Source organism: Periophthalmus magnuspinnatus, chromosome 7 (genome assembly GCF_009829125.3).
Source record: "Periophthalmus magnuspinnatus isolate fPerMag1 chromosome 7, fPerMag1.2.pri, whole genome shotgun sequence".
Classification (NCBI taxonomy): domain Eukaryota; kingdom Metazoa; phylum Chordata; class Actinopteri; order Gobiiformes; family Gobiidae; genus Periophthalmus; species Periophthalmus magnuspinnatus.
In genome coordinates, this window is record NC_047132.1 from 15,958,813 (window position 1) to 15,982,609 (window position 23,797).

Here is a 23,797-nt window from a genome sequence, read left to right on the forward strand (position 1 = left end):
TTTTCAAAACAATAAACGCTAACATGTTGATTTATTAATGTTTTATCTTGGCTTTTAATACTCTTAATACTTTAATAAAAAGTGTAATGCCTCCTCTTAAAACTTTTCTTTACTTGTAATTAGTTGCTTGATTATTGCCTTTGAGAGTGAGGTGGGTCCTTGAGAATAAAGTTTTATGAAATATGCAAATAGACTTTCACCCATAGAGTCCACTTTTGATTTTTGTTTTGTTTTTTTAAAGATGGAGTTTGCAATTTGAATTCAGCTGTGCACTGCCAGCTCTACAATTTATACCTTTCCATTCCCAGCAGTGAATTTTAATGTAGTGCAGAACCTAATCTTGTCGAACCGCTTACATTTCCACGTAATTTCTAATACCTGGACAGAGAAAAGGTCCCAAGTGTATTATAGTGTATTATAGTACAAGCAAACACATATTGCCAGAGCCAACCGAGGGACATTCAATCATTACAAAGTTCATGTTGCTCTTAAGCTATTATCGTTCTCTCCCTATACTTAGTAGTGAGTTACTTCTCTAGCCATAAACTACCCCAGGGATGACTAATAGGAATGTGGACGCTAATCTTTGCCACCAACCTCTTGGGCTACCTCCAATCATTCTTACACATATTAGTTTCGATGTGATTCTAGGCCTGTACCAGAATTTAATTTATTCTTGTCTAGATAAATTTGCTTTACATAATTTATTGTATGGTAAAAGTTGCTAGTTAAGAAGAAAAAAACGAGACTGTAAAATATATCATTTTTTACGCAGCATTTTCTCAGGTAATAACTAATACAGAACCTCCTTTATCTAATCGGGCACCTCATGGGAACTCATCATCAACTGCCTGATAATATCCCTAACCTGATGCTTAACCTTAACCTAAATTGACTTATATCTGAACCTTAACCACACTGTTGCTTCCCAAAAACAAATGAAGTGACTGTATACAGATTTCCATCCTGACAGTGTGATGAACACCTACCCACATACACACTCCTCCCCTCCTGCCTGGCTGTTTATGTCACAATTACTTTTTTACAAATTTAATTCCATAAAGCGGATCATATATGTACAAATAGCAGATAGTTGGTGTAATGTTCAGCAGTTACCATGCAGACATGATGCACACATTAGCAAACACTGCCAAAGGAAGTGTGAAAACTCAAGAAAAAATACGGAATGGATGGAGCCTAATTACTGAAAAATGGTGGGAGTCACTAACTGCAAAACTGTCAGGTAATGCTAGTGTGTCTGTGACTGTAATGCCATTTGTTGTTTAACAGCACAAATCAGCTCTCGTGTTTTAATTCCAAACAAGTCAGTTCTTTAAGGTCAGGTTGTGTTCAAACAAAGCTCAGGTTAAAGTCTAACTTGAGTAACAGAGCTTCAGTTAGTATATATATATATATATATATATATATATATATATATATATATATATATATATATATATATATATAATATTAATGTACATATGAAACCGGTGGGGTTCAGTACCTCCAACAAGGTTAAGAACCACTGATCCTATGGTAGTATTACGATTACTGTGAGAATCAACACAATTTCACAACTTATGATTATAGACTGTATGATCTATTGATACTTTGAAGCAGATTCAACATTACCTCGAAGTGTCAAGCTAACTGAAGCTCTGTTACTCAAGTTAGACTTTAACCTGAGCTTTGTTTGAACACAACCTGACCTTAAAGAACTGACTTGTTTGGAATTAAAACACGAGAGCTGATTTGTGCTGTTAAACAACAAATGGCATTACAGTCACAGACACACTAGCATTACCTGACAGTTTTGCAGTTAGTGACTCCCACCATTTTTCAGTAATTAGGCTCCATCCATTCCGTATTTTTTCTTGAGTTTTCACACTTTCTTTGGGAGTGTTTGCTAATGTGTGCATCATGTCTGCATGGTAACTGCTGAACATTACACCAACTATCTGCTATTTGTACATATATGATCCGCTTTATGGAATTAAATTTGTAAAAAAGTAATTGTGACATAAACAGCCAGGCAGGAGGGGAGGAGTGTGTATGTGGGTAGGTGTTCATCACACTGTCAGGATGGAAATCTGTATACAGTCACTTCATTTGTTTTTGGGAAGCAACAGTGTGGTTTAAGGTTCAGATATAAGTCAATTTAGGTTAAGGTTAAGCATCAGGTTAGGGATATTATCAGGCAGTTGATGATGAGTTCCCATGAGGTGCCCGATTAGATAAAGGAGGTTCTGTATTAGTTATTACCTGAGAAAATGCTGCGTAAAAAAATGATATATTTTACAGTCTCGTTTTTTTCTTCTTAACTAGCAACTTTTACCATACAATAAATTATGTAAAGCAAATTTATCTAGACAAGAATAAATTAAATTCTGGTACAGGCCTAGAATCACATCGAAACTAATATGTGTAAGAATGATTGGAGGTAGCCCAAGAGGTTGGTGGCAAAGATTAGCGTCCACATTCCTATTAGTCATCCCTGGGGTAGTTATGGCTAGAGAAGTAACTCACTACTAAGTATAGGGAGAGAACGATAATAGCTTAAGAGCAACATGAACTTTGTAATGATTGAATGTCCCTCGGGTTGGCTCTGGCAATATGTGTTTGCTTGTACTATAATACACTATAATACACTTGGGACCTTTTCTCTGTCCAGGTATTAGAAATTACGTGGAAATGTAAGCGGTTCGACAAGATTAGGTTCTGCACTACATTAAAATTCACTGCTGGGAATGGAAAGGTATAAATTGTAGAGCTGGCAGTGCACAGCTGAATTCAAATTGCAAACTCCATCTTTAAAAAAACAAAACAAAAATCAAAAGTGGACTCTATGGGTGAAAGTCTATTTGCATATTTCATAAAACTTTATTCTCAAGGACCCACCTCACTCTCAAAGGCAATAATCAAGCAACTAATTACAAGTAAAGAAAAGTTTTAAGAGGAGGCATTACACTTTTTATTAAAGTATTAAGAGTATTAAAAGCCAAGATAAAACATTAATAAATCAACATGTTAGCGTTTATTGTTTTGAAAATCCTATATATGCTGAAAATAACATTAAAATACATCTTTTAGAACAGTTTCAGTTTCAATTTTGGCGTCCCCTCTCTTTGTCAAGTCACTCCCCTTTCACAGCGCTATCACAACACAATCAGCGTGCATCATTTGTGTGGGGTATGGTTAAAGTTAGGGCCTATTTTTAAAATTCTGGGTGGTTAGGGATATTTTTTTAGGGATTTATAAAAAAAAACAAAAAACTTTTACATTTGAGAAAACAGGGCTGTGGAAACATAGAGCCGTAGCAACATAAGTAAGCTCCTTGGGCGACGCTCCTTGGGCGACGCTCCTTGGGCGACGCTCCTTGGGTGACGTAGGCTTGTGGGCTGAGTCCCAAACATGGATGCATGGATGACATAAAACCTCTTCAGGCAGGTTTTTGATGAGAGAATAACATTGTAACACAGTAGAATGCATCAAAAAGGCGTCAATTTTGCATAATACCTAATTCCTATAAACTGAGCTGCACATTTACTGTTGACAATGCTGTGAATGCTGTGCTGCTGTGAATGATCGTTTGCCCCAGTGGCCTTGGCTTAAAGTTGTTCTGTCTGGGGTGAAGGGGGTCTCTGATGATACTGACCTCTTCTCGACAGCCGTTCACTTGTTACACTGTGATGAATGTGCTCAGTATTGATTATTGTGTTACTGGATCTGCAGGTCTGTTGAAAAGATGACAGTGCCTCTATGTTGGCATTCTTGATCAAAGCAAAGTAGAAAAACACTTTTATTACTTACTTTTTCACTAGCAAGGACCTCAACCTCAAACTCAAATGCAGAAATAATCTTTTGAAACACACAGAGACACTAACAGCTACGTGTGAGACCTGGAAGCTTAAATAGTGTTGGCAAAGGAAAAAACATGAATGAGATGTGGTCCTGCTCCTGAACTTAAAGTGCATATGACAGGTTTTCATGTTTTTCTATTTATTATCTAGCTTTTCCTAAACCAGAGTGTCAATGAACAAGAAATACTCACAACCAGGACAACACAATAACTACAATTGTTTGAAGTTTGAAGTGAACTTAAATCAGGCTGGAAAAGGACCTATTTTGTTGTGCCTATCTTGCCCTGTCACAAGGATGGCTCCAGTCTCAAATGACACATGGGCTGAGTGTGCTGGTGCACTGAAGGAAAACAGTGGACGCTAGTGTCCAAAGTTGCTAAGCTGTGTAGTGGTGGAAATCTGAAGACTGGCAGTTCAGTCACATGGCAGTTTTTGACTAAAAACAGAAAACAAAAAGTCATAAAGTACAGGAAGCAGTAAAGCAGTAAGTTCTATAATGAAATACCTGAACCTATGTCATCAGCTGTCATTAATTCTATCCAAAATGCAGGGACAATTTGCACGCAAGAAAGGCCTTTTACAGTTTAAACATTGATTTAACAAAGTGAAGGTGTTGTCATGTATTTCTACAAGTCAAATAATAACTTTTGTTCAGTTTAGTTGATTTGGCCATTATTAACACTATGATTGCTGGGTAACTTATAAAATTACCACTACATACTGTATATCATAGCTGGAGAGAACCAGTGACACTTGATGTTTTATTCCCAACCTGCTTGCAAAAATGTTCTTCTCTTAACCTTTATAATTTCACAAAAATATTGTATATTTTCTATATTAACTTAACTTATAAGGGGGAAAAGTTTGTTGATAGAAGATGCAGTAAGCCATACAATGCAAACTGCATCCAATCCACTGTATTTGTATAGCACATTTTAAAAACTGTTTCCAGAGTCCTGCACCAAAAAGACAATGTAAGGAGTAATATATATATCAAAATAATTAAATGGAGCAATAAAGGACATAGAGGACCACATAACGCATGTGGTGCTAAAAGCCAGAGAATAAAAGTGGAGCAAATGTAATTACCACAACTGAAAGAAAAAGTAAATGGTTTTGTGCTTGTGTATGTCTTAGTGGCATACAAGTATTTATGTATTCAAAGCACACCATCCTCTCTGTGACATGAAACAGTGAAATGTAAATATACTATTTTTCTTTTTTCAACTAAGAGCCATTTCGTCGCCTACTTATACATACATACTTTCAGAGATAGAACCCATTTACTTTCCAAACAGGAGCATGTTTGGACAGTACAGTCTGTTTCATGCAAATACAACCATTTGTTCCCATCACTATGATCACTAAACAAGAAATGAAAAAAAAGAGCGGTCTATTATCAGACATGGTTAAAGTGTGTATGACAGGTTTGATGATTCTCAAATTTTGACTTAATTTGGTGAGATAATACCTGTTGTAAATATAAATTATAGTTTTATACCAATGAAGAAGCAATTTGTGAAGAAAATGTGAAAGAAATGTTAAAAATTACAGGAAGGGGTGAGTTTTGTTTTAGAGAGTTCCATAATGAAGGCATCACACTAGGGAGAATTCAGTCCAAAAGTTCTGCACAATTTGCACGCAAGAAACACGTTTTTTCTGATACTTTAAACATTATGTCAACAAAATAAAGGTGTTTTCTTCTATTTTTACTTGTGATTTTTACTTGTTTACTTGTTTTTGATGAGGAAATAACATTATAACATGGTAGAAAGCATCAAAAAGTCAATTCTGCATAATACCACTCTAAAATGTGTTAATTTGAATATTACATACATAAATAAAAATAACAACGAGTTAAAATGAACAAAGGCAGCGGAAACAAGAGGAAATGAACTCACAACCAGTTACATTCTCCCTAATATACCTAATGACAGAAAAAAGCAATCGATATCACTAATAGTTTGTGTTTGCTCTAGGACACTTGGTCCTGCTGAGCACGGCTTGCAAACAAAATGATTTTTGCTGACATAATCCTAGAAACACATTGATTTGTTCTGTGAATAATAATGACTGTTTCCTCGATACACTGTGGGCGATGGTGACCTCCAGGATCTGCAAAGAATTTCATTAGATAGAGGAGTTTTTTTTCATTTCTATCAGAACAACACAGATGCAACAATTAATGCAATCAATGAATAGTTTAATTGGAAATATTACACAATATGGCATTAAATGAATGCATCTCAGGGACTGAAAGTTGCCATCTGTAATTAGACTGGCCGACTCTCACATTTACGTTTTACAAAGAAAAAGTAGTAAAGTACTGTATTAAGTACACATTTTAGCTATCTGTACTTTATTTAAGTACATTTTAAAGTGGATACTTTGGGAGGAAAGCTATTTTTGACACGTGTGTAGTTTGAACAAACAAAAATGTATAGATAAAAACAGTTAGGAAAAATTCAGTTGTTTCTGTTGAACAAAATTCAGCACAAATCTTTATCAAAATCAAAACATTTAAAGCTTTATTAGATTTGATTTATTAGATCTCAAAATACTTTTTACTCTTTAAGTACATTTTTTAACTGGTACTTTAATACTTGTACTTTAGTCAATTTATTTATGTGATACATTTACTTTTACTTCAGAATTTTTGCTCCAATATCTGTACTTTTACTTGAGTACCAACATTGAGTAGTGCAGTCTGGTAGTGTGCCAGCTTTGGGTGGACAGAAGAAGAGAGAGCACAGGTGAGTCTGAACAAAGGCCAAGTGAGGGGCGGGGGAGGGGGAAACAGGTTTCATGTCTGCCATCTACTGGTGAAAACAAAAATCAAATAAATTTACGGATGATAGCTTTAAAAAAACAGCTAAGAATCAGCACTGTTGTTCTGGTCTACTGTATATTTTGTATTGTATATCAAAGTCTTGTTTTTACCTTACTTTAACACATATCCTTATTTTTATTTCATCATAGTTTATATTATTTTTCAATGTAACGCCGTGAATGCTGTTCATTGACAATGGCAAGAAAACCTGAACCTGAGATTCGATAGAAAACAAAATATACACTTAAGATACTGAAGATACATTTAGAGGAGAATCAGATGTTAGATGTCAGTACTGAAAAATGTGCCTTATATTATTGCATCATTTCACAGTCTATAACTTTTTCCCCAAAAAAATCTACCCAGTTTAACACTGAAAAGAAAAATATCAACAAGCATGAACTTTCAGAGAACTTTTAAATCTTAGACAGACTTGTAAAATTTTTTAATCCCATCCGCAGCGCTAAATAAAAGCTGTTTTTGAACTTAGAAACAATGTGGAGCTCTGGGTGAAGGCTTAAATATATTTAGTTACTACAAAGAAAATACACAAGAGTTATTTTAAAGCTCTAGATGTGTTCTGCTTTTAAGTTTAGTGTAGTGTTCTTAAAAATGTAAAATGACAGTTGAGAACAATGGACAAGCCTATTCTAAAAAGAGCCAATAGTAAGACAGTTAGTCAGAAAGTATTATTCTTGCATGGTGGGTAAATATAGGATACCCAAATAAAACTATGCAAAACTAACTTTTTCAACAGAAACAGTTAGAAAATCAAACAATGAAACAAGTCATTAAAGGCGCTGATCTTAAAAATGTGAAAAACAGAACTAGTTCACGGTTTGCAGTGGTCCAGAGTTACTCCTGTCTTTCCATATACATTCCAAACATTCTAATTATTTACCAAGATGAGTTTATAAGCACTTTTCATAACTTTCAGAGACCAGTGCAGACTTTTGCCATAACGGTAAAGCTAACAACACTAGTATGCTAACTTCCTGATTATAAAATTTGAGAATAAAATGCTTAATAATTAGATGCAGACAGCAAGCAGCAGACTTATTTGAACCTCAAGAGCTGTTTATATAATGCATCTATAGTGGGGCAATACATATTTTGCTCAAATACATGGGGGAAAAAAATCGGGTACAGGGAATTCAAAGACAAGCAGATTGACAAACCATCTAATGTCCCGGATTGCTCTTTGTCTTCAGACCCTCTTTCTCGACAAGGAATACAGTGGGGAAAAAGAAATCTTGAGGGTTGCAGGTTCTGCCTGACATTCTTCCATTTTCAGGTAGAGTTCAAGTCTGTAGCTCCAGGTCAACAGAACAGGATCAGGGCATAGGAGGGGCACCTAAGGTCCAGTCTTCACTGGGGTAGCAAGGGGCAGGCATCTGAAATAGTTGGGACAATTTGTGTATAGCAATGAACAAACTGCAGGTAACCTAAATATTCAATATTGTTGTTAACCATGTGGAACCAGAGATTAGGGCTCAAATTATCCCAACACAGTGGCTCATAAGGCAGTTTAAAAGAACTGGATGTAACTTTCTGAAGGTGGTGCATCACTTGCAAGTTAAATCCATAATTTCATGCCATACTGTGAATCAGGGGTGTCTAAACCAGGGGTCACCAACCTTTTTTAACCTGAGAGCTACTTTATGGGCATACGAAGGGCTACCAGTTTGAGACGCTCTTCTGAAATAACACATTTTCTCAGTTTGCCTTTAGTTTTACATTATTAACAATGATAAATGATAATCATCTATGTGAACACACTGATCATGTTGCAAGACACTGATCACATTAATGATTTCTCAAAATAATTATCAACAATGAGCAAGGAGTGAAACAGATATCAGTATTCAGCACTTTAACTTTACTAATCTTAGTAATTGTTAAATTTCCAGATGACACTTACATCACTACATCTCATAGGAAAAGTGTCCCATTTTCACTATCCATTGACAAACCTTTTAACAAAACATAAATAATATACATTGCACCATGTTTCATAAAGTTATCAATTATGTAATGTTAAAGACAAATAAGCTTACATAATTTTAAATAAATCTCGGTTGCGTTGTGTGACTTTTTCCACCGGTGTCGTGAAAAAAGTCTGTTGTTTACCCAAAGCTGCGTTTAGCTCTGGGCTTGTTCTGCCCATAGTGCTCGTCCCCGTGGGGAGTGCGCGTCCCCGTGGGGAGTGCGCGTCCCCGTGGGGAGTGCGCGCCCCCGTGGGGAGTGCGCGTCCCCGTGGGGAGTTAGTGTGGAGTTTTGTGAGACGTAGTGAAGTGTCCCTCCACATTGTGCTGCTTTGCCGTCACCACAGTCGCTCCGCAGATGAGATACGCGCAGGTTTCTTTTACAACATAAATGGTTGTGAAAGTGATCTCTTTATTTTCTACCATGTTTTGGAGTAAGAAACTGCATTCAGTGCATCCTCACAGCGCTCGCGAGCGGAGCACTGGTTTTGTCACGCGCACAATACTGACCTTTGAAGTGAGTAGGTCAAAGTTCACCTTAACTTATCTAAACTTCAGGTATAATGAACAAATGTTTAAGATATTGTCATTTTTAAATCTATATAAACGCAAGGGTGATCAAAAAAAAAATAGCAACAGAATAAAATTTAATTTTAGATGCAGCTCATTAGTGAGTTGTGCTACTTTTAGAACCGGTCTGTGGGCGACTCATGTGGGGCTTGGGGGCGACATGGCGCCCGTGGGCACAGGGTTGGTGACCCCTGGTCTAAACTATGGGCCAGGGGTCAAATGCAGCCCTCAGACAAATTTTTCTTAGTGCCAGGCCTTCTTCTGAATTGGCCCAAAATAAAGTGCTTTTTAGTGAAAATTTTAAGTACTTCTACCACTATAACCTTAATAACAATCATTCCACTGTGATATAAACCTAACAATGTGCCAAGTCTTATTGAAGGTACAGTTGCTCCAAAGCTATGTTAAATCCACCTGTCTGAATGACACAGTTTATTTATTGTCTGTGTTCTCCACGCACTTCAATAAGTGGCCTTCTGTGAAAAAAGTTTGGACACCCCTGTTGTGAAAGATTATAGCCAAAGGACACAGCACAGCATTTCCCAAAAACAAGCAAGCAAACAAGCAAAAACAAGCCCTCCTCCAGGCCAAATAAGAGTCAGGTTTGTGGAGATGCAAGCCCGCTCAGTGTAAGGCGGAATTGTTTTTCTTTTTTTGTGTGCAATAAACACATCCAGCGTTTTAAGCCTAGTCTTTAAAATATAGAGCCTGTATTGACCACTTTAACATGGACAGGGAAATGATAATCTAGAAATCAATGTTCCCTCTAATTTTTCACAAGTCTGAGCAAACACACAAACTCCCTGAGCGTCCCATGGACCACTGTGAGTGACATCAGACCTGTGCACTGTGGTCATGCTGCATCGCATCCATCCAAGTTAAATGGTTTCAAATTACCGCATTTACATTTCTGTTATAAGACTTTTAATTAAGTGCTTTAGCCACTTATACAATGAAAATGACAAAAATCTTGCTCATGACCTGTGTAGTATGTTAATGCTATTGGAAGTATAAATATTTAATTTTAACTATGGCAAAACATGAGCTTCCAACCAAAAAAAGCCAACTGTAAACTCCAATGTTGAAAACACACTTTACATTTTTATGATAAAGCTCTGACTTGTATTATGAGTATAAGCCATTGTGTGAAGCTTTTACTGTGACTGAGGGAGATTGTCCTACTGTGGTCTGGGGGACAGTCCGGTAACTCTTTTTCAGTATATGACACAATCATTTGATTTTTACAACTCATAAACTAGTGACAGTATCAATGACCAATACACACTGAGAGGAATCTGTATCTGCACACCCAGCTGCTCTATTACTGTACATTTATATATCATATCAAAACACAATATATAATGTGTATTTGTATATAAAATATATTCAAAACAAGTGGTATGGGTCAAAATAAATATATATATGCAAACAGTGAACAAACACACACACACACACACTTCAAAATGTAAACAAACACACACTGGAAACTAAAAATACACTGTACATGTGGCAGTGTGGCAATCATTCTGTGACAGAGGTTGGAGGATCGAGTCCCGCTCGGACCAACTTCTGTCATTGCGTCCTTAGTTCTGTCATTGTGTCCTTAGTTCTGTCATTGTGTCCTTAGGCAAGACACTTCACCCAAGTGGTGTGTGCGTGATGTTTGGTGGTGGTTTCAATTCACATTGAAAAATAGCGCAGAATGAATTGTTGTGTGTTTATTATATTTTCAACTCCGGTTCGATTTTTTTGTGCGCAGCACAGATTTTCTGTGTGCAGAGACCATGTCAGCAGTGCGCAATTGCGCACGCGTGCAGCTTAGAGAGAACAGTTCTAGAAACAATATCAAATATCACATACAAGAAAATGTTTTTTGTCCATTTACCGTATAAATAGTCAGTGGATAGATGATATAGTCAACTTAGAGGATAAACCTACCCTGTGTTTTCTGCTCACTGTAAATCTTGTTACGGTAAATTGTGCGGAGCTGCAATGTGATTGGCCGCTGAGCTACTCCATTGCTTCTCTCTTTATTTACACCCCAGGGCAAACAATACTGGTGCTTTCATCTGCCTGCTTCTGCATAATGGCAATGGATTTATGCATAGACAGCCTCCTCCCAACTGCACGACCAGCTAGCTTACCGTCAACCACTAATACAGAGATATTACTGTACACAAGGTCTTACTGCTGAAACTATCAGAAGTACTAAATTAAAAAGTACTGCAGTACATTTTTTCACTAATCACAAGCAGGAAAATGATTGTACCAGGGAGTAGTACAGGGACTGTTACATAGATATATCCCATCATTTGATCATTTAGGATCAGTCACATCAAAACTGGGATTAAGCATGAAACTAAATAGGGCTGTAGTCGACTAAAGAAATTCTTGGTCGACTAAAGACGTCTTGATGAACACTTAGTCGACTACTAAGGGGATGTGCCAAAAAACGATTATGTATCTGTATGTATCTGACCCAAACTGCAATCACCAGGCTACATCTACTCAGGAGTTCTTACAAAAACAACTAGTAATACAGAAAAAAAAAAAAAATACTAGGAAAAATATTTTTTTATAAAGACTTGGGAATCATGATTTTAATCTGCCTTTTTTTTTTTTTTACATATAAATACCAAACCTTGACTATGTGATGGTGACACTTCCTACTTGTGGCTTTTCACCCCTTAAAGAAGACATTGTACTTGTGTCTGCTCTATAGTTATCACCTGACACACGGAAATCATTATGTTTTAATTTGCACATTTTAAATTGCAACATTCATTTAAAAGGATTTAATAAAAGAAACAAGTCCACTGACTTCTGTGTTAGAAAACTGGAGTGCCAAACAGGAGCTGACGACGCCCTAAATGTCATCACAGCAAAGAGGCGCCCAGTTGTCTGCACCTTTGATGGATAGCTGCACATCAGGCTAGCAAGGCGCACATTTATTTTCATTTACCAAAATGCCTACACAACACTGACAAATCCTTCATATATCACCGATATATGTAAGAAAATAAAGTTGGAGTATAAAGTAAGTACAGAGCAGTGGGCGTATCTCAGCGGTGGTGAAAACAGGAGCTGATTGGCAATATGTCATCTTAAAAATAAGCAATAAAAGATTGTTCAAACATGCATGAATCACTCCAAATACAAAGCTCTGAAAAGTCCATTTTGCATACTTAGCCTACTTTAAATATATTGAGATACTCAAAATCTGGAAGGAACTCACACTGCCAGTGAGTTATATTTTAAACCTGGAGTGTTTACTTTCACTGTCGTTTGTCGCCCCGAGGGTGTCAGGCCCATGAGATTACACCTGAGAAATTGTTATCCCTCCCTACTTATCCCCTCTCTCCAGAGGAATCTACTGCACAGAATCCTCTCGTTTATAAGATGAATGTGTTTGTGCACAGTCCCTGACAAATCAATAAGAAACTAAATATATGGGGAAAAATGTGTCAGTAAATGTTTTGGGTGAATGTGAATGGACCATAGAATGGTTAGAAACTGGGGATGTTTTATTTTTAATTTGCTCTTTTTGCTGTCATTCTAAATTGTTTTATTTAGAGACAATATACTCTATTCTAATTCTGCATACTTGCAGAACAATAACTGATATATCTATATGTGTAGAAGGACTCCAGGAAACAGAATTTCTAGAGAAACTAAAAACAGATATGAACATCGTGAAAGCTTACATGAAGTTTTGTGGTTGAGAAAAACGAGAATGCAAAGTAGAGGATTAAATGAATTATGTTTTTCTTTTAAGATTTTAACTCTTTGTAAACTACTCCATTGAGATTAAAGTAGTTTGGCCTTTGGAGATTTCTAAACAGTATCTTGAAATCATGCAAAAATACATAGAGCAGAATGTGAAGCGACAAACATTTTCATCTTTTGAACGGAAGATGCATCCAGGCGAGGAATGATAAGATTTGACAGAACAGTGGGCCCAGCCTCAGGGAGCAATGCAGGGCCGAGGAGATACCAGTCGATCAATCAGGGCTATGGGCAAAAAGGGAGCAAGATGACATGCTAGTTTTGAAAGAGCGAGAGAGATTATGTGGAAGAATTCTGAGCAGATGGGCGCAGGCTCATGGCTCCAGGGGGAGGTACAACTGAATGTGTAGTACTGCTGGGTGAAATTGCATTGAGGCATTATGAGATGAGGTTATGAGTTGTCTATAGGGCTGTAGTCAACTAAAGAAACTCCCTCGGGCACTGGACCTAAACTACACTAATGGGACCACAACTTCGCAAAATTACAAATATTTATATGAAAAACTTTGATTGTGTTTACATGTATTTGCAGCCTTCAACATATTGAATTGAGGTAGTAATAAAATGTACTCCAGAGTATTACATTTCATTTAAGTAGTTTTCTGGACCACTCTTTTGTATAAGGTAAAAATTTGTTTAATTTATCTGCTTATTTATCAGGAAAACACATAAAAACATTGACCTAGACAAAGAGTTAATATGTTTCTTCCAGGTTAGAGCAAGATTGCTAATTTCCACCTTCAGTCCCTGGACAGGTTGTTATATTTATGTAATAAATGGCGTACCTGCCAATAAAACACAATGTATATTAATGGAAGCTTTCATCCAATCAGTCAATAAGTAGAACTATAATCCCATTCATTATCAGTCACCAAATCCATACACTATTTACATATTTACAGTTCATGTTGCTGCATTCATACAAGGCAGTTTAATGTGTACAGGATTGTTTGGTTAAAAGCCATAGTTTATCCAGGTGTGTAAACATTTCATAATTTGTGCCTTATATAATTTCATGTAGGAGGGTGTTCCAGAGGCTCTGTAGGAGAATGATCACTAACTAAAAGCTTTTCTGCATCTTGGAGCACTGCACTCTCCTCTGGCTGTCTGAAATAGACTAATTCAGTTCACAGATCACTCTTTGATATTGCAGTAGTCCACTTTACAGATGATGTCACGACCTTAGACAAACAAATCAACACATTGGCACGCACAATTGTGTAGGAAAAACAAGTTAATACTACAGAATGTCCATCCATCCAGTTTCTTCCGCTTATCCGGGGCCGGGTCGTGGGGGCAACAGTCTAAGCAGGGACACCCAGACTTCACTCACCCCAGACACATCCCACAGCTCCTCTGGTGGAACCCTGTAGCGCTCCCAGGCCCCAGAATGTTAGAAATGGAAATCTGGAGGTTGTCTTGGATACTGGCTTTGCTTTAGTGTTTGTCTATTCAATTCAGTTCAACTCAATTCTATACATTTTTGAATTTTTATTTACACTAAGCAGTTCAGCAGTTACTTGTGGGATACAAAACAGCTGCATAAGATATCTGGATATGTCTTGTCTTACTTTATTTTTGTTTCAAGGAAATAAATGCTGTTATCTGTCTTGGTATCGGACTTGAAAAAGCTAGATCCCTAGTTATAGCCCCTGCTTCTACTGCAGCAACCAAACAAGAACCAGAGCCCCAACGTTCATTTGTCAACTCAAAAATCCATCACTTCAACCCTTTCTCTGTTTCGTACTCTCACTTGTCAATACCTCTCTATTGTACAACCTATTGTTTTCCACATAACAGCGCCTGGAGTGGACTGAAACTGTGCCTTTCAGAAAGCTTTTAATGGTGAGACGTGATGCCCTCAGAGGCTGTTCTTCAGTAGAAAAAACAGGACTGACATTTGAAAGGTGTAAACAGCACAAGATCTGCCACTACAAGTCTGACAATGAAACATTTTACAGTGAAAATATAACCACAGATGGGAAGTACTCAGTTACATTTACTTGAGTAACCTTTTGAAGAAATTGTACTTTCCTCCCTCTGTCTACAGCTGACAAATATTAAATGATTAGAACATTTATGTTTGTTGCACCACTCTGCAATTTTTGAGTCTAATCTTTGAAAATACCAAATTTTGTGTGTTCCAGTTACATTCATGCCAAATTAAATCAAATTTTATGTCCAGACAATTACTGTCACTTGAGAAATCATTTATTCAAATACTTTTTTACTCTTACTTAAATAATTTCTTTGCTGACTACTTTTACTTGAGTAATATTACATTACTCATATTTGATTCCAATTTTAAGTTTCTCTGTCCACCTCTGAATACGACTATTCCTGTAGCTGATACTACTTGTACTACTCCTACTACTTTCATATGTTGCTAATTTTGTACTAATACAGCTGCAAGACAGGATACAACCATGTACTGCTAATATGTTATTATTTCTTTTGGATGACTAGAAATATCATTACAAAAACTAGCAATAGTACTCTTGTGGGATTAGAAAAATATATGTATAATTTTATGTTGCACTGTGTAATTTTTCTGGTGCATTCTTCTACTGCATTCTTCTTGAGAGCAGGTTCACATCTCCACAGATCTGACCTGTAGCTTGACCTGGTTGTATCTCCGTGGAGAAAGATAAGTTTACTGCCATATTATGGAACTTCATGATGTAGAAAAAGTAGAAATGCCCCATATTGCACTAATAATGGGCACTATTACTTTCTTTGTGCCTGTAAGGAATATTTTCGAAAGAATCTATTTTGTGCCTTGTTCAGTTTAGCTTGTTGAACCATGAAGACAAGTGTGCTCCAGCCCTGCAGATCACAGTGGCAGAGTTCACCACAAACTCCCACTAACCCACACAAATGTCAGCAGATCCATTAGCAGATAAACAACACTTGTCAGAGATGGCAGCTATGGCTTCCGTGAGATGAGGTAAACACAGAGGTCTAAAGGGAGAGGGAAGGAGATTTAAACAACTAATGACAAAGGACAGGTTAAGATATAGAAACTAATCTGTGTGTCTGGGGTAAAGAGGGTCTGGGTTTGGACTATGGTTAGAGGAAACAGCACAATAGTTTCAATGTCTTTAAGCTTGTGTTTTGCCTTTTTGTGATGGTGAACTGGAAACAAACTGCTGGTTTATAGTCCAGTGTCCAGCTCCATGCAGCTGAGTGCTGACATCCTCATGCAAGCTCAAACCATACAAGCCTCTGTGGAGCTAATCAGGCTCTAGGTGCATCATGGGAAATCCAGAATCCACATTAGGCTCATATGGAGACATTTCTGTGCCAAACTTTAGCCAATCCATGCTGTATTTGGTTTGTTGTCTGTATAGTATTTGTGGCTCAGTTAATCACAACCCTTGCACCTAGCTGAGATGTTTTGGCCCAGGTGCATGTAAAAGGCACAGCAAGATCTGCAAGCTTTCTAATTGGCTGTCAAGTGTCTCAGGGAGCTGTGCAGTACATCCACGATGAATTGAAGCTGTACTATAAATCAGCCTTTATAAAAGGGCTAAACTTAAGTTTAATACACAGATTGGGCGGTCCAGCACACAGGATATGGCTATAATGGGAGCTGTCAATTAGCTCTGCAACAATAAAATAATATAAGTGTGTCTTTCTGAAATGTGTCTGTCGATTAAATTGGCAACCTCTTCACAGTGCAGCCATGTGCTCAGAGGCAATATGATGCCACCGGGTACACCCGGAGCTAAGACAGAAGTATTGTGGATGTTGACGTAAACACAGGGCTAAGGTGAAGGCTAGAGCTGCCGATCGCAGCCTTTGTTTCATATTCAAAAAAAGTTGTGTTTGTGTTTCTTGAATCTATTCTCCAAATAAATAAAATACTTTTTTGTGATAAGGAAACCTATTTTGCAATGCTTTTAACTATTTTTCTCCTTCTCATTTACCCTCTCGAAGTTGTATTTAGAGTGATTCATGCATTTTTGAGTAATTTTTATACTCCTGTATTCATGGCGTCATTACTCTGATCAACCCCCGTTTTTGCTGCCGCCAGCATATGCCCGCTGCTCTGTACTTACTTTGTTCTCTCCAATTTTATTTTCTTAATTTTCTTATTTGTGACACAAATGAAAAAAAAAAAGAAGTATTTTTAGATCAGTATTGCAATATAAAGTGATTTATGGGTCTACATAATTACCATATAGCAAACAAAAGTGTAGCAATCTGCCCCATAGCAAACCAATGCTCAAGCCACCTCGAAGCAGGAAGACCCCCTCATAGCCCATGGGATTCGAACTCGGGACCTTCCTGCTCTCAGCTTGTGTGCCAACCACTGCACTGCTATGGCATGTTATTTCATATAATATGTTCTCTGTTTCAGCATATAAGATGTGATGGCCTCTGAAGTCTTGTGTGGAATTGCTTTTCTTTCATTTCCATACTGATAGACTGAGGTATGCATTTGAGCTCCTCTGAGAACACAAAGGAAGGAATGGTTTGGAGCTCCTAGCAACACGCACACGTCTAAATGGAAAATGTGTCACAAAAAGAATCCAATACAAAAGAAGTTTATTTACAGATTGTGTGGAATCCATTACAGTAATGGTCCATTCTTCTGTTGTTATGGTTTAGTAGGTCATTGTAGGTAAAGCTTTGTTTGTGGGGCTAATGCGTTTTCCAATGTTTATGGAACTTGTTGTGTACTGTGTTTAAAATTGGTTTTGTATGTGCTTCAATACCAAGGAGCAGTGGGTGGACAGGACCAGGACTGAGGACATTTTTACAGATGCTGAGCCATGGATGTCTGTGAGGAGTACCTAGCTGGAGGTTTACCATACTGTGCTGTTTATTGAATGAAAGTTCCCACAGCACTCAAAAAGTGAAATGTTGACTTTAAAAGGATCTATTATGTCACCTTTTTCTATCAAACTATTTTATGTTGATCCAAAGCAGATAATTAAATAATATGGGGGCATTATGCAAAAGTATTTTTGAGCTTTCTAACATGATATAACGTTGTTCCCTCATCAAAAACATGCCTGAAGAGGTTTTATATGTCGTGCATGTTTGTGTAATCTTGTGATCTCTCCCATGCCCTATTCAAACCCTCCAAACCGTACTGTCCAATGCTCAGCCCACAAGCCTCCGTCACCTATGCTCGCACACATGAATCAAAAGCATGATATAAAACAATACACTACAGCTTCACAAACCTGATGCGATGTGCAGTGGAATGCACACTGCTTGTGTTATGATAGCACTCTGAAGTGGGGAGAGCAAAGGGAGGAAAGACTCAGGGTGACATAACAAAACTGAAACTTATATAACATGCTAAAATGTTGTTTTCAGGGAATATTTTTAGGTAACATTTTCAAAACAATAAAAGGTAAAAGGGGCGCTATTGGACCCTCTGACCACTATCAATAGCTCACATATTGTATTCATACAAGGCAATGTGAGTGAAGTGTCTTGTAAAGGCACAACTACATGTTTGCAGTAGACCTCATTGTGGGACCTGGTATACCCAGTCCGACCTTGCTTAGTGAGATCAGACAAGATCGGGATTGCCAAGGCGGAAGGCCCTAATATGGGTTTTAAGACAAAGTAATAAAAATATATTCATTGAATAAAATATAGCATTCTCTTTTGTGAGAGCTTACTGAACTAGGTGGAACCATCATGCCTGATGCCTTACCAGTGACAACAATAGTATTTCCTTGGACAGGGTCTGAACCATTGTCTCTCTGGATTTGTGCACAAGAATTAACTGACTGCACCACCATCACCTCTTCAATATGATTTGGATACTGTCCTTGCAACATTTCTGAAACTCACAGTTAGAGACGAGCATTTGAGTCTAATATATCTTGAGTCTAGAGCTGGGGACTTATGCAGCACTGTCACAGCAGCACCTGCCTCCTCTGCGTGCCACCTGAGTGCACCCACCTGTCGAGGACGTGGGCGTGCAGACATTTTAGGAGCGGGAGATATTAAGATGCTATGACAACCCGTATGTCCTTTTCTGCTGTTTTCTATTTTATCTCCATATGTTTTCTTGAAAATGTCTTATTTCTTTTATAAATAAGTTATGTATGGCTGGTTGATATGACAAAAAATGTAGGGGGCACATGAGCTGTTTATGTATTTAGAGTTGTATTTAGAATGATTCATTCATGTTTGAGTAATCCAGATTACTTGAAGAGTGCTCAGAAAATTTATATTTCACCTATCCCCTATGTCCACCCAATTCCCTATATTAATCTGCCTTAATTACTTCAGTTTCTAAAATGTGTAGGCATTTTTCAACAATAAAAAACATAAATGAAAATCTGCTGGTTGTTACTGGAAGAAGAGGCCGGGCAAAGGTCCCATTTCTATTACTAAGCTGTTTAAAGAGGGGGTATTTCACTTCTATGGGGTATTAACTACTAACACATAACATATTTAGATCACCATGTTTATTGTTTTGAAATTGGTATATTCACTGAAAACAGCATATTAACATGTTTCACATTTGTTGAGTCTTCCCTTTCCACTCCCTCTTCAGAGCGCTATCACAACACAATCTGTGTACATCCCACTAATGAAAATACTGCACATCGCATCACGTTCGTCGGGTTGTTGTGTACAGTTTTGCTTCATGCTTTCGTGCATTTATGGAGAACTGTCATGTGAGAGCACGAGTGACTTGCATTGGATAGAATCTTAAAGTAACTGTAAGGAGGGTTCAAATAGGGCCCAGAAGAGATTGCTAAATTACATTACACAACACATGCATGGATGACATATAAAACCTCTTCAGGTTTTTGATGAGGGAACAATATTAAAACATGGTAGAAAGCTCAATATTTTTTTGCACAATATCCCTCTTTAAGTACCAATTTTGTGGTTTATACTAATAGTAATACTAAATATTTGAAAAAAATATAACATTTTCCCCTGCATAGTCTGAACTCTGCTCCAGTGGATTGGATGTTGACCTCTTGATTAAAAAGACCTAAACTAGACAATTAGAAATGACAGAATTTGATTTAATCTTGGATTTCAACATTTTTTATTTTTTACTTACAACATAAATGTATGCACATATAAACTACAAATATTATTGTCTATATATTCAAATTCCTATATTATGCTAAATTGACAGCTGTGACCTTTTAGTCCTGTTAGAATGCTGTCACCTCATCATAAACAGACCTGGAGTTGTGTTTTGTTTTATTCACACAGGTAAATGAGTAAAGCTGCATTATTGAGCTGTCTACATCTCCAAAGCTCAAAATGCTTCGTTCCACCACGTCATCAAGTGATTTTTTTTAAAGGTTTTAGTCTCAGTTGAACAGATTTACTCTGCAATACACTTGAATAAAATCTGTCAACTGAACAAAAAGTTGTAGGAGTGAAGACGTTTTGCTGCCCCTTCAAGCTGCTTCTTCAGTTCTGGTCAGATTACTGGTGGACACTGTCTTATATCTGAAGGGAGGAGCTAACGACACTAAAACTAAAAACAGCAATTGTTAATAGTTTCTGTTTATAGGCTAGGTCTATTGAGCTACACTAAGGGTGCAGTGTGCCTGAGACCTACTTAGCATAATCATACAAGCCACTAATGAGTGATTTCACAGCTATTAGCATTCTGGTTAACCGTATTGTTTACTTTGTTTTAATTTGGGTCTGGGGATGGAGTTATATGTAGATAGAATCAGTTAATACCCAAAATATTACAGAGGAACCAAGGCACAGAGCAGCGAGTTTAAGTCAACGTTACCTTAGGAAGATGCTCAGTCTTAGAATTAGCTGAGGACACATTATAACATAGATCAAAAATCAGCATAAAACAGGCCCTTTAACATATTGCAAAAATATTGCAAACCATATAAAGTGTGCACTTACAATTATACAAATAGCTTTCTTATGATGCAACTACTTGAAGCCATTTTAATTCAACTGCCCAAACCCCAAGTACCACCAATACAGGCCATAGTGTTTGTTCTTCCTTGCTGTCGACCTTGACAACCAGCTTCAGTTGTGTGTACAGAACATTCTGATATATGTGTTTGCCTTTTGTGAGGACAAAAAGACGCGTTGTGGAGAAATGGCTGAATTGGCCTTAACCTAACTGTTGAAAATCTCAGTGTGAAAGTAGCAGTTAAACGCCATTTAGAAATAAGTCACATTTTCGTGCACATACACAGTGAATGCTTGGTGATTTTATTTATTTAACAAGGACAATCTAACTCAATATCTGAAGGCATATTATGCATTTCATTTTTTTTTTTTTCAGTTGTGAAACATGTGCCATTGGAAGTGAACATGGGCGCACTTCCGGCTCCATTGACTCTGACTCCAATTCACTTTGTACTAAAAAACTGTCACCCCTCTCTCTGTAACTGCTGCTGTCAAGCTCGTCATTTTGGTCTTAAAATGTTCGTATTAACTCACTCTACATGATCCTGTGATTTTTATTTCGCTATTGTGTGACCTTTCTCCGAGGTCACTCCTGTTAGCGTCGGCAACAGGTTTGATTGACAGCATTGCTTTCAAGTCCCTGCAAATATGGCACTTGACTCTAAATTCGCCCCTATAACTGCTCTAGCCTCGATTAGCTTCATTTGACTGGAGCCAAACAGTATGGGTGACGTCACACTCTCTTAGTCAACTTCTTTATACAGTCTATGATTACGCCCATAAATATTTGAATTTCCCTCAGTTTATATGGCAGCATGTTCAAAAGGGAGTAGTGAGAATGCAAAATTGACTAGCTTTTAACGATACTTCTCATCTTCATTCGCTTAGGGTTGTATTTGAAATTATTCCTGCATGTTTGTTTGGTAATCCTGTGGTGTCCTGCATGGAATGTCAATAAAAAAAACAAACTAACTGTTTTGATCTACCTCATGCTCAGCTCAAAATTTTGTTTTTGTAGGTAATCCCTAATATTTCTAGGTATTAGGGGTTCTGCTTGCTCTTTGATCAACTATGATTTACAAATAAAATCAGATTTACTTCACTTCAGATCAACAGTTTAGTGCTTTGTGACCAGACTCACATCTTCATAAATTATTGAAGAAGTGTGTATTCTGGATCCCAGGCAAGGGATCTGCAGTTTTAAACAGGAATTCAATGGACTTGTTTACGTAGTTTTAGATAAATAATGAGCAAAATGTAAAATAGTGTTTACGTATATCATAAATTCTAGAAATCACAGGCAGATTGAAACAAAATATTGACATCGATACTGACTGAGGTATGAAAGAGTGACTTTTTAATACATTGATTATATTTTAGTTTATCAGCACATGTTTCAGATCAGTTCAAGGTGGGGTGGACTAAAGGTATAATTCTTTTTGGTAAAGGATTCTCTATGCATTTTAATACAAAGCTCATTCGTATTGGCATCAGATACATACTACTTGCCATAGCTGTACTTGATATTGGATCAAAACACAAATCACTGGTATTGTCCATCACTAGAAAAGGGGTAATATGTCTTACTTAAGTCTATATATAGCATAAAACTGAAGCTATAATATTGTAGACAGTTATTTTTGAAAACACACAGCAACGGCCCCTGGTTTTGTCTGAGTAGGAGGAGGGGGTGGGAATAAATGACAAACTGGTGACTCTCCTCAGGCTGAATACCTCTGAATATATCCCGCTCTGGGAAGTACTTTATGCAAATGTTGTCGGCACAGAGCGGGGAAGCAGACAGGTGCACTCTTTCATCAGATATTTAATACATATTTTAGTACTCCTCGTCCAAGATAAGCAGATGTTACGCTCACAATACACCTCTCTCCATTCTACAGTAACAAAAGCTACATTTGAGTGGACATATTTTGGTCTTATATCCCAAAGTATCAACAACGCAATATTGGCTGAAGCAATAATCGTTATTGCAATAAACTAAATATATGGCAATAACAAGGTTCTCCATTCTTTTACTAATAACAATTATAATGCTCATTTATTCTTTAAAAGGACTCTCTAGCTGCTTACAGTTCCTTTAAAAGAGACTTTTGAGAAATGCATTTTTAAAGGAGATTGTTCAGTCCGATATATAAAGACATATATAAAACGCTTGCAATACATTTCCCCCATATTTATGCTGATAATCTGCAGGAAATGTACAAAGTTTAGTCAAATTAGTAAATACACTTAATTGTAATGATGTAATCTCATTGTGATACATTGTATTTTGCACATTCAGATGAAATGATATATATATTTTTGTATTGTGTAATTTTCTATTTATCTTTGCTTGCATCGAGTAGCAAGATGTAGTTAAGCATAGTAGTTGTATCTTGTATCTCTATCTTTTTTTTTTTGCATCAGGTCTCAACATAGACGGTACTAATCTTCTCTTTACCTGAAATAAAAATTGCAAATGATAAAAGTCATGTGGAAAAAAAAGTGTGATTTTTTGTGTCGTCATGGATATGTTTTGTTTTACCTTGATTCTTCTACTGTATCACAACAAACATCTTGCATTTTTCACATTCTTACTTCAAGCAAGCTCACCTCTCCATTGATTTGACCTGTAACCTGGCCTGGTGGTGTCACTCACTTATTTCCTCGGAGATTGAACTTTACTGCTATACTGTGGAAAATTGCAGGCAAAGCAAAAACATCCCCATGATGACAAGCAGTTGCTGGACTCTCCACATAATCAGCTTTTAAATGGGAGTGACTACAATGCATCGGTCAGTCCTTGGAAATACATTACACCGAGTTAAAGCCGCAAGACTCTCCACGATATTACGGCCATACATCTCAATGATATGGCT